The sequence below is a fragment of the Suricata suricatta genome, chromosome 6 (assembly GCF_006229205.1).
Source record: "Suricata suricatta isolate VVHF042 chromosome 6, meerkat_22Aug2017_6uvM2_HiC, whole genome shotgun sequence".
NCBI lineage: Eukaryota > Metazoa > Chordata > Mammalia > Carnivora > Herpestidae > Suricata > Suricata suricatta.
Genome location: NC_043705.1, coordinates 29,641,348 through 29,653,779, shown reverse-complemented (window position 1 = coordinate 29,653,779; position 12,432 = coordinate 29,641,348). Strand labels below are relative to the sequence as shown.

The 12,432-nt window shown below is 44.0% G+C and overlaps 1 long non-coding RNA gene, 1 other non-coding gene and 1 pseudogene across 2 annotated transcripts in view; all 3 read right to left on the bottom strand.

Annotated features, from left to right (window-relative positions):
- Positions 1–4,241: 4,241 nt before the first annotated feature.
- LOC115294253 lies at positions 4,242–4,709 on the bottom strand (annotated as a pseudogene).
- A 292-nt stretch (positions 4,710–5,001) lies between these two features.
- The window catches only part of LOC115294256, a 42,812-nt gene continuing 35,381 nt past the window's right edge, over positions 5,002–12,432 (bottom strand). The window contains exons 4-5 of the long non-coding RNA XR_003909788.1: positions 8,212–8,347; positions 5,002–5,256 (exon numbers count right to left, since the gene is read on the bottom strand). This is a non-coding gene — a long non-coding RNA (uncharacterized LOC115294256). The remainder of the gene's footprint in view (positions 5,257–8,211; positions 8,348–12,432) is intronic.
- Positions 9,729–9,835, bottom strand: LOC115295026. Its single transcript, XR_003910260.1, has one exon. It is a non-coding gene; the product is annotated as a U6 spliceosomal RNA (small nuclear RNA).

Sequence of the window (12,432 nt, the reverse complement as noted above, 5' to 3'; positions counted from 1 at the left end):
GGAGCATTCATTATTTGATTTCTATACCTACACTATAGGTAGGACAGGGAGGTTATAATAACTTCACTTTACAGATGAGTAAAACTGAGGCTCAGAAAGGTTACATGCCTCACTTACAGTAATGTAGCTAGCCAGGAAACATCAAAGCTAAGTCTTCTTATTTATGGCTCTATTCTCTCCGCACTGCCTTACACTGCCTTTAAGATAATATATATGTGACATCATAACATGGCATGTGATATGAGGCATCTAGAGGATATATATACTATAATTGAAGAATTGTGACATTTTGTCTCCATTCAACTGAATATGTATTGCACATCTGTTATGTGTATCCCTAATCACTAGTCCAATGCTGGGGCTAGAGCAGTGACCAAAATAGACAAAAAACACAAATTATTGCCATCATGGAGCATATATTAAGGAGGGGGAGATAGAAATAACAAAAAAATTTTTATTATGTATATTTTATAATCATAAGTGCTAAGGATAAAAATAAATTAGGGAAAAGAATAGGCACATGTGGGAGCTGCAGTTCAGGTGTGCAGAGGGTCAAGGAAAGCTACTTTGAAAAGGCTACATGTGGGGGTGCCTGGGTGACTCAGTCATTAAGTGTCTGTCTCTTGATTTTGGCTCAGGTCCCAATCTCATGGTTTGTAGAATCGAATCCCATATGGGGCTCTGTGCTGACAGTGTGGAGCCTGCTTGGGATTCTCTCAAACACACACTCTCTCAAAACAAATAGATAAACATTTATTAAAAGAAAAAAAGAAAAGAAAAGGCAACATGTGAATACAAGACCTCAACAAGATAAGGGAGCAACTGTGCAGAGATTTAGGGGTAGCTGAGAGGGGGCTCCAGCAGACATAAAAGCAAAATCAAAGGGCCTGCATAAAGGAGTGAGCCTTGGGTGAAGCTGAGCTAGGGAGAGGATGGGGTAGTAGGAGATGAGGTTAAAGAGGTTGAGGGGGTAGGGCTTGCATATTATGGGGAAATGGAGATGATATGCTGTGATATAATAATAATACTGTATGACAGATTTATTATGTTGCTGCATAACAAATTACCCCAAACTTTGAACATTTATTTCAGTTTCTGAGGGTAAGGAAATGGGAATAACTCAGCTGTACTGGCTCAGGGCTGCTCATGAGTTTGCAGTCAGGCCGTCTACCAGGGCTGCAGTCATCTGAAGGCTTCCTAAGAGGATCTGCTTCCAATCTCACTCATGTGGCTGTTGACAGAAAGCCTTAGTTCTTTACCACATGAGCCTCTCCATAGGGCAGTTAGCAACAAGGCAACTGGCTTCCTTCAGAACAAGTGATCAGGGAGAGAGGCAACGAGAGGGGGAGGGACAGAGGGACACGAAGAAGGGAGCCACAGTGTCTTTTTAATCTAATCTTGGCGATTACATGCCATTACTTCTGTCCTATTGGTCATAGATTAAGGCGTGTACTATGTGGAAGGGGGACTATGTGGATGACTGTCAGGACATGGAGATCATTGGGGACCACCTCCGAGGTTGGCTACCTCAACTGGTTTGCAGGAAATCTCCTCAAGCTAACCATTACTTCAAGAAATATCAAAAATAGGTGCCAGGCATTAGTGTGGCCCCTATAACACTGGAGCCCACAACCCTATCTGGGTTGAGGCCTGAAAAGGTACAACACAGCAGGAACTTCAGAAACCCACTGAGAGTCTGATTTCAGTTCTGCATGAGGAAGCGCATTTCTTCAAAGCCCCACTTTCTATAGGCCTGACCTCATTATTTCATTCACCCAATTAATATAACTTAGAATAATTTTACTTAAACCTGCAAAGAAAACAAAATGTTTTGAGGAAAGCTGTAGAACTTCAAAGGGAGGCTGGGATCCCTCTGGGCAATTGAACCTTGAAACAACACTGGACTTTGATGAAGGGCAGAGCCAACCTACTCCTCTCTCCAAAAGCCTTAGGTATCTTCCTGCGAAAGAGAGGCATCCTGCCTTGTCTGAGAGGAGTGGTGGCAGGGAACAGAGCATTGTTCTGTCCCTGAGGTCTGGTACTGGGTCCGTCCAGACACAAAGACACGGCTCTTCCAAGACTTAAGTGGGCCCCCTTCCCAACTGTCCTGCTCGCCCTTGGTTGTGCAGACAGAGTCATCCAGTTTCCTAAATTGAGCAGCAGATGGCATCACAGCCTCAGGAGCGAGCAGCTGAAGCTGCTGGCAAGAGGAGGGCACTATTAGCAACTCTGGCTCGTGCGTGGCATCTGGGGGCTCCGGGGGTGGGGGCTGCTTCCCCAGCTCTTAGCTCAGAGGAGTTTCTGTGCTGTGCCTGCAGATTGAGATATTGTCAGGCCTGCATCTCAGAGAGCAAAGCTTGGAGCCCCCAGTTAGGAAACAGATGGTGAACACAGGGTCCTTTCTATGATCTTTACTGAAAAAGATGAAAATCAGGGACTGCTGTTCCCAGAGCAACTGTGTTTTTCCATCACTGCCTGTCCCTATTCCTGAGGGTCGCATGGAGTAGTATATTCTGGTTTGGGGGCTGGTAGGTCCCTAGCAGAAGCCTCCTAGGCCAGATGGGGCCAGAGATAACTTGAGGGATCATTTAGGGAATCCCAAGAGCTCAAAAATGAATCCTTTGTATCTCCCCTCCCCCACCCAGTGACCCAAATGAGATAGGCAGGGCTCAATCCTGCAGGCTTTTTATCTCTGCCTTCATCTTTTTCCCTGTCCAAGTATTTGACTCCTCTTCCTCCTCATCTCTCTGTTCAACTTTTTCTCTCCTTCCCTCTTCTCTGTCATTTCTATCCATTTATGTCTTTCCCTCTGTGGATCTCTTTCTCTGTTCCACGGTAGAGAAAAAACCCAGTTGCCTGGATGAAGTGGTTGTAGGCATGGGCTTCAACATCATCATCCATCCTCCTCCCTCCCCATCACTTCCTGCTGCTGCTTGGGGCTAGTCCCATGGAGGCCTACACAAACGGAGGTCCAGATGTCACCTAGAAAATATATTCTCTTTCCCCTGAGGCTTTGCTCCTTGTTGTGCAGTTGCAGACAGAAAAGTCCTCAGGGCCTTCCCAGTTGGACTGAGATCCACTGAACCCTCTGTTCACTAGGCACCCATATATGCCACTAGAATGTGAGCTTAAGGAGAGGGGGTTGGCTACCTTGTTCACTGCTACATCCAAGGTATCTAGTGTATAGTAGATATTCAATACAATTTTGTTAAAAATAAGAAGAATAAAAAATAGAAGACAAATGGAAGGTGAATGCTGACCTCTGTATTAGGCACTCGAGTACATTCAAGGTGCCGTCCCCATCCATAAAAAGAGAGGAACACCCAGAGAAACAATCACTCATAATCTAGAATAGTAACTATGATGTGGTGGTAGTAGAAACTGCAGTGGGTGCCTGAGTATGCACCACGAAGACAGGGAAGGTTTTGTTCACTCACCAGTTCAAGAATTGCTCCTGGAGAGCTTACCAGCATGAGACTCTGGGTTATAGCTGGGAATAAGGTAGGACCCAATTGGGTGTGGGAAACATATGAGCAAACAAATATGTAGTAATTGACCAGATAAATGCTGTCCTAGGGGAAATAATGGTCAGCGGGGGCAAGAAAGCAGAAGCAGCTCAATTCATCTGGGGAGTCCTGGAAAGCTCTGTGGTGAAGTGAGTTCAGACTGAGACCTGCTTGAAGGATTAGTCAAAATCAGCTAGGGGAAAAGGAGGGAAAGAGAGTTCCAGCCAAGAGAACATTATGTAGGCAAGAGAGAACAGGCAAGTTTCAAGGAACTGAGTAAAAGTGTCAGAAAATCTGGTTGGAGTATCAGTAAGGTGGTGGGCAGGGCTGGAGGACATGAAGCAAGAGAAGTGGGTGGGAGCGGGGTACAAGAAGCACCCAAAACAGGTTGAGTTTGACTTTATCTTCAGGGCATTGGAAACCATTTGTAAGTTTGAAGAAGGGAAGTGATAAGATCACATTTGCATTTTATATTTTTTTATTTAAAAAATTTTTTTAAGTTTATTTATTTTTGAGAGAGAGGCAGAGTGTGAGGGAGGGAGAGAGAGAGAGAGACACAGAATCTGAAGCAGGCTCCAGGCTCTGAGCTGTCAGTACAGAACCCGAAGTGGGGCTTGAACTTCTAAACCGTGAGATCACAACCTGATCCGAAGTCGGTTGCTGAACTGACTGAGCCACCCAGGTGCCCCTCATGTTTGCATTTTATTTTTTTATTTTTTTTATTTTTTATTTTTATTTTTTTGGGGGGGTATTTTTAATGACTGAAACAAAACAGATTTAAAACCGCAGCTTCTGGAAGAACCATTTGTTCTTGCCGGTCTTGTACCTCTCCTCGAATTTGACCTTGGCCTCTCGCCAGGCCTTACGTTTAAGAGCAGGGTCTCTGAAGACATCCTTGTTGACGACAGTTTTGTCCAAGGGAATATCCATAGAGTATCTTGTGGGCATGAGGTGATTGTAGTTATAAACTTTCACAAAAGACTTGATCTTTGACCTCTTGGCAATTTTCTTCTTGCCCATGGCAGCTGTCACTTTGCGGGGATAGCGGTCAATTCCAGCCACCAGAGCATGGCTGTAGGGACGGTCGGAGGTGCCATCATCAATGTTCTTCATAATGACCGCCTTGTGTCCGGAGTAGCGTCCAGCCAGGACCAGCACCACCTTCTCGGGTGTCATGAATTTGCCCATCTCGACACCAGCACTCGAGCCTACAGCCCATGTTTGCATTTTAGAAAGGTTACTGTGGGTGCAGTGTGAGCACTGGATGGTGTAGGGCCAGAAAGGCATCCTAGAGACCAGTGAGGGAGCAGTCCAGGCAGGAAATGAGGGCCTGATTGATAATGACATCAGTTGGGCTGGAGATAATGTTTGAGCAAAGCCTGAGGATAATTAGGAGTTTTCCTGAAAAAAAAAAACCCAAAAACCTAGAATAGACAAGATGCTGGCATTCCAAAGAGAGAAAATGCACATGCAAAGATTTCAAGAATTTGGCATATTTGGGGAAGCACATGTGGATATATTTGTAGCCTGTTAGAGGGCACAGGTGTAGGTAGTGGGAGATGAGGTAGAAAGGAGCTAACCTTTGCTGAAGAACCTGGAAAACCCAGGGTCAGTCCACACCTATTTTGTTAGAGTTGGGGAAGGACAAGGTAGGTACAGCCATATTCTCCAGACATCTGAATTTTCTGCAGAGGTTCCAGAGGGTCTTGGTCCATCCAGGCATTTTCAGAACAAATGCATCACCTAGAAACTGAAAGACAAGGTCAAACCATATATTTGGAAGTGAAGAAGGATGTGGGAACTGGAGTAAGTAAATGGGTCAAGACAGGAAATGGGGAGAATGGGAGACACTTCCTGCCAAGCAGAGAGGTGAGCAAGGCTGGGTGAGATAGGTCCCATCAGAACCTGGAGATCTCAGTTTCAGAACTGTTTAATTCCTGTAGTCACTCTTCCCAGTTTTGCCTCCAGACCTCAAAGACCTCCTTGGAGACATCTCCTCCCTCAAAAAGATTAGAAAACAGGTAGAGAGGGACACCTGGGTGTCTCAGTCGGTTAAGCATCCGGCTTCAGCTCAGGTCATGATCTCACGGTTCGTGGGTTCGAGCCCCACATCAGGCTCTGTGCTGACAGCTAGCTCAGAGCCGGGAGCCTGTCTTCAGATTCTGTGTCTCCCTTTCTCTCTGACTCCCCCCTTCTCCCACTCTCGCTCTCTCTCTCAAAAAAAAGAAATACAATATTGAAAAAAAATAAAAGAAAACAGGTAGAGAGCAGGGACCAATCAGGGTAATGGTTGAGCATTTGGGCTCTGCTTCTTAGTTTGCAATTGGGCAAACCACTTACTAGAGTCATTTTCCTTACCTGGGAAGAGGGGACGATAACGCCTACTTCATCAGTGCTGAATGATGGAAATGAGGTAATGTGAACAGGAAGCTTGAGGGGCAGTGAAGGTTCTCAGTAAATCTTGGATATCATTAAGATTTTGGTATGAGACAAATGGGACAGGGGTTGGGGACAGAGAGAGATAGGAAGAGATGTAAGTGAGGAGGGCTGAGTGTGAAGGCAGTGAGTTTCAGTCTGTCCAGAATTCTTTAGTGGCTTCCATGGCCTATGGGACAAAATCCAAGACTGATTCCTGCCTACTTGTCCTGCCTCATGTCCCCCTGCTCCCAACCTCACTTTACAGCCTAAACATAATTCTACCACCTGTGATTTCCAGAACATAGCAAGTTCTTCAAGCCTTTCCATGAAGCTGTTGTGGAGAAAAAAATGCCCCTCAAACCTGTCTTCATACCAAATATCAGGAAGCTGTCAGATACCTGGAACAGATGATGGGAAGGGACTCAGTATGTTTATTGTGGGGAAAGGGTGGGGGACTAAGGGAGGGAAGAGCAGGGGAGAATTAATATGGCTCAAATAAATGGCTTTTGACCTAGTACTTGGGTAGGACAGAAGGGTGGGCAGGCTGATGTGGATGATTCTCTTGGTGGTGAGGCCAAGACTGGAGGAAAGGGGAGACATTTCAGGGATTTCAGACCAGCATATACCTCGTCTTTCACCTCCTCCCCTGTTTTCTCTCTCCTTTCTTCCTTTAGGATCTAAGTTCCCTAGGCAGGAATTGCAAGCCTGGGAGTGTTTCCTAGGGACTTACTTATTCCTGTTAGGAGCTGAGGCCCCAGGACACAAAGATCCAGTTACAACACAGGGTGGGGAACATGTTATGAAGACTTGTGCTAATGGGTTATTGGCAGCTTGTGGGCTTTGCAGAGATAGGGAGCTGGGCCTCGGCAAAGGAATAGATTATCACATGGGAAGGAGTTTCCAGGAAGTGAGCTTAGCATGGAGGTAGGCAAGTTCTGCCTGGTCCCTGTGAGGATCAAATATATTCTTCAATCCCTTTCTCCATCTGTAGAATTGAGCTCCTGCTTAATTCCTCCCAGTCCACCCTGGGATAGTCAATGGTATCATTGACTATTAGAGCTGAAAGAAATCTTAGTGATCTTGTAGGTCATCCCAGTCTTTTGAATTTTGTGTTTGGGGAAACAGAGACCGAGAGGGAAGAAGAGACTTGTCTAAGGTCTCTCAGTGGATGAAGAACTCAATCTGGTGTCAGAGTTTCAGACTAATCTCTGCTCATATTTCCTAGTTCTATATTGCATCAACCTTAACCACAGGGGCTGGGTGGTGGTTGTTGTTTTTCTGGGTAAGGATAGAGAAGGATTTTTACCTAACCCCTTGTTATCCAAAAGTAACAACTACAACTATCCCTTATTGAACATTTACTATGTGTCAGGAACAGTTCTAGGTGCAGGGGACATAAACTAACAAAGTTTCCCCTTGCATGCAGCTCACATTTTAGGGTAGAGACAGAAGTAAAATAAACAAACATGTAATGTGGTGTCACCTGATAAGTGCTATAAAGCAAACTGAGGTTGGAAAGGGGGGTTGAGTGTGACTAGAAGGAGGCTATTTTAGATATTTACCTATCTAAATGTATGCTATCTAGATTTTTTTTTTTAGTTTTTAAGGTTTATTTATTTTTGAGAGAGAGAAGGAGAGACAGGGAGAGAGAGAGAGAGGGAGAGAGAAAGAGAAAGAGAGAGGGAGAATGAGCTCAGCTGGGGAGGGGCAGAGAGAGAGGGAGACACAGATCTGAATCAAGATCCAGGCTACGCTATCAGCACAGACGTCAGCGCAGGACTCAAACTCATGAACCATGATCATGACCTGAGCCAAAGTCAGACGCTCAACCGACTGAGTCACCCAGGCGCCCCTATCTACATGTATTAGATACCTATTGTTGCATAACAAATTATTCTAAAGCTCAGAAGCCTAAAGCAGCAATAAAGTATTGTCTCACAGTTTCTGAGGGTCATGAATTCAGAAGTGGCCTAACTGGGTCATTCTGGCTCAGAGACTTTTTTTTTAAACTTATTTTATTCTTTTTTTTTTTGATGTTTTATTTATTTTTGATACAGAGAGACAGAGCATGAGAAGGAGAGGGTCAGAGAGAGGAGACACAGAACTGGAAGCAGGCTCCAGGCTCTGAGCTAGCTGTCAGCACAGAGCCTGACACGGGGCTCGAACCCACAAACGTGAGATCTGACCTGAGCCAAAGCCGGAGGCTTAACCGACTGAGCCACCCCGGCACCCCTCTCAGAGACTTTCTTGATACTGTGGTCAAAATGTCAGATGGGACTGCAATTACCTGAAACCTTGACTGGGTCTGGAGGACTCTCTTCTAGGATGCTTCACTCCCATGACTGTTCGCTGGACACTTCAGGCGCCCACCCTCCTTCTGGGGCTGTTTGAGTATCTTCGTGACATAGCAGCACATGTGTTGTCTAAGAAGGAAAGTAAGGAGAAAGACACAATGCCTTTTTTAAAAACGTAATATTTAGGAATAACTTTCTTTTCTTTTCTTTCTTTCTTTCTTTTTTTTTTTTTTGAGAGCGAGAGCATGAGCAGGGAGGGTCAGAGAGAGAAGGAGTCACAGGATCCAAAGACAGGCTCCAGGCTCTGAACTAGCTGTCAGCACAGAGTCCGATGCGGGGCTCGATCCCATGAACTGTGAGACCTGAGCCGAAGTTGGATACTTAACCGACTGAGCCACCCAGGCGCCCCAGGAATGACTTTAGATTTACAGACAAGCTATAAAGATAGTACAAAGAGTTCCCGTATGTACTTTGCCCAGCTTCTTCTAATGTTAATAACTCATATAAGCATGGTACATTTCTCAAAATCAAGAGATTAACAATGATACACCACTATGAACTAAACTACATACTTTTGTCAGATTTTGCCCATTTTTCCATTAATGTCTTTTCTGTTCCAGTATCCAGAGATCAGTTGTGTTTAGTCAGCATGTTTCCGTAGTCTCTTTCGATCAACATAGAGTTTCCCACACTTTCTTTTTCATCATCTTTCCCCCCCGAAAGTTTAATTTTAATTCCAGTTGGTTAACATACAGTGTAATATTAGTATCAGATGTACAGTATAGTTATTCAATACCTGGTGCTCATCACAAGTTTACACCTTAATTCCCATCACTTATTTCATGAATTCCCCCATCCACCTCCCCTCTGGTAACCATCAGTTTGTTCTCTGTAGTTAAGATTCTGTTTCTTGGTTTATCTCTCTCTTTTTCTCCCTTTTCTCATTTGTTCTGTTAAGTTCCACATATGAGTGAAATCATACAGTATTGGTCATTCTCTGACTTATTTTGCTTAGCACAATACTCTCTAGCTCCCTTCACAATGTTGCAAATGGCAAGGTTTCATTCTTTTTTATGGCTGAATAATATTCCATTGTATATATACTCTCCACATCTTCTTTATCCATTCATCAATCGATGAACAGTTGGGCTACTTCCATAATTTGGGTATTGTAAATAATACAATATTGTAAATAATATTGTAAATATTCTATAAACAGATGGGTGCATGTATCCCTTTGAATTAGTGTTTTTGTTTTCTTTGGGTGAATAAATACCAAGTCATGAGATTGCCAGATTATAGGGTAGATCTATTTTTAACTTTTTGAGGAACCTCCATACTGTTTTCTACAGTGGCTGTACTGTTTGCATTCTCATTAACAGTGCAGGAGTATTCCTTTTTTTCCACATCCTTGCCAACACCGGTTGTTTCTTGTGTTGTTGATTTTAGCCATTTTGACAGAGATGAGGTGATATCTCATTGTAGTTTTGATTTGCATTTCCTTGATGGCAAAAATGTGGAACACTTCATGAATTTACATGTCATCCTTGTGCAGGGGCCATGCTAATCTTCTTTGAATCGTTCCAATTTTAGTATATGTGCTGCTGAAGCAAGCACTGTTTTTCATAATCTTGACCATTTTGAAGAGTCCTGATCAGGTAGTATGTATAATTTCCCTTAATTTGGGGTTGCCTGATGGTTTCTCATAACCAGACTAGGGTAATCCCAAATGCCTTTTATGACCTTGTTTTAGAGGTCGCATGCTATTACCTTTACCATATTCTATTATTTAGAAAGTAGACACTAAGTCAAGCCAATACTAAAGCGGGTGGGGGATGTAATTCCACCTCTTGATGGGAGGAGTCTCAGGTTTTGTGGACATATTTTAAAATCATCATAGGGGAGTCATGGAAGGCCTCCCTGATACAATGACACTTGAACAAAACTTAAAATAAGCAAGGGGGCAAACCATGGAGAGATCAAGATAAAGATTTGTAGGCACAGGGGACAGCCAGGAGGGTCTAAGACAAGAGTGTGTGCCGCAATGTTTGAGAAATATGTCAGGCAGCAAGGGGAGAGTGGTGGGGCATGATATCATTAAATTTGTGGACTGGGGATTAGGGAGCTAATGTAGGGTCTTGTAGGACATACTAAGGGTTTGGATTTTATGCTGATGAAATGGGAAACTACTGAAGGGTTCTGAGCAGAACAGTGACATGATTTTTAAAGGATCACTCTGGCTGCTGAGTGCATACACTGCAGATGGGAAGGGCAGAAGTTGGGTATCAGACAAAGAAGAACTCAGTGTTCTTCCAGAAGGAGGCTCTTTCCATAACTAAGGAGAGAGATAATGCAGATGGTCTCAATCTCTAACTCAAGGGCCATTATGAGGATTAAAGAAAATAACATAGTTAGGGTATGTAGCACATAGGTGCTAAGCATATCAAAGTCTCAATGAATAGTGTCCTTGAGGAAGAAAATGAGTACCTTCCATTTTCTGGAAGAAAAGGAAAGTCTGTACAGTGTCCTTCTTTCATGTCCACCATGTGGGCTGGCTCTAGGGATGCAGAGAAAAAACTGAGTTCTTGACTTTGAGGAGCTCAAACTCTGGTGGTTTGGAATTTCCTGCAAGAAATAATCCCAACTTGACTGGCCAAGTGCTACAACTGATTTGGTACAGGAGGCTCTGGTGGACCTAGCAAGAATGCCTGATTTGGGGAAAGTACTTTAGGACTCATCTGACACTTGACTTCTGCCATTGCCACCTATAGTCTATTCATAGAGAAGCCAGACTTCAAACTCAAAGCTGTCTGAATCTTGAGATCCACATTCCCAGCAACTCTGATACACTGCCAGCCCTGTGGTGACATGTCCTCCTACACTTACCCTGTGGCCTTGCCATTTATATTCTCAGCAGACGCTGTTATTCACTAGATTGAGGAGTTTTCAAGACCCCACAGAGAGAGGGAAAGCAAGGCTTGTTATTTCTGATTCATATTTACTGCAAATACCATACACATGGGAAAGGAAGTAGCTCTCTGTTGGATAATGGATTCCTGTGGTCTCAAGGCTTTGGTGAGGCTTCTCAGGATAAGGATGTGGAAGGTCAGTGGTGTAGTTCTGAGACCCTTCCCTCAAAGGCCCATCAGCACTGGTTCAAAAAACCCTCTTAAAAACTCCGTCCATTTTACAGATGGAGAGAAATGCCCTTTGCAGGGAGAAGGCTTTGGTACGAGACTGGACTTCCAACAGTGGAAATTTGCCTCTGAAATTACCAATTTCAATTCATTTGGATAATCTCTCTCTCAAGAGAAGCATGGGAAAGAGAAGCAAGCAGGGAAGCAAAAAGAACAAGAATAAGAGTGAGACAAAGTGAGGATGATACAGTTAGTGGATGCCAAATTAATCACAGGACAGAGAGGGCAGAACATCTGAGGAAAGTTAAAAATTAAAAAAAAAAATAGTTAGAAAGGATGGTGGAGAAAATGCATTTCTTCACTAAATACACAGCAGCTGATAACAGTTCCCTCTGTGTGTATGGAGAGAGAGAGCACCTCCAATCCCTGCCCTCAGTCCACCCTCCCTATCACCTCTCACACCATGTGGGAGGCAGGGTATCCCTTCATTCCTATGACAAGTATTCTTATTAAGAATCTACTTTGAAGTGCACCTGGGCAGCTTGGTCGGTTCAGCATCCAAATCTTGATTTTGGCTCAAGTCATGATCTCACGGGTCGTGAGACAGAGCCCTATGTTGGGCTCTGTGCTGACAGTGTGGACACTGCTTGGGATTCTTTGTCTCCCTCTGTCTCTGCTTTGTTCCTGCTTGTGCTCTCTCTCTCTCTCAAAATAAATAAATACATATTTTTAAAAATCTACTTTGGGGGCACCTGGATGGCTCAGTCAGTGAGCATCGACTTTGGCTCAGGTCATGATCTCACAGTTGTGAGTTCAAGCCCCACATCTGGCTCTGTGCTGACAGCTGGGAGCCTGGAGCCTGGTTCAGATTCTATGTGTATGTGTCTCTCTCTACCCCTCCGCTGCTCACAATCTGTCTCTCACTCTCTCTCAAAAATAAATAAACATTTAAAAAAAATCCACTTCGGGTCAGAAACCGTTCCAGGTACTGGGGATATAGCTGTGAACAAGGCAGTAAGCACATAAGTGAGTTAATAAACCCATTGGAGATAGTGACAAATGCTATGAAGAATATGA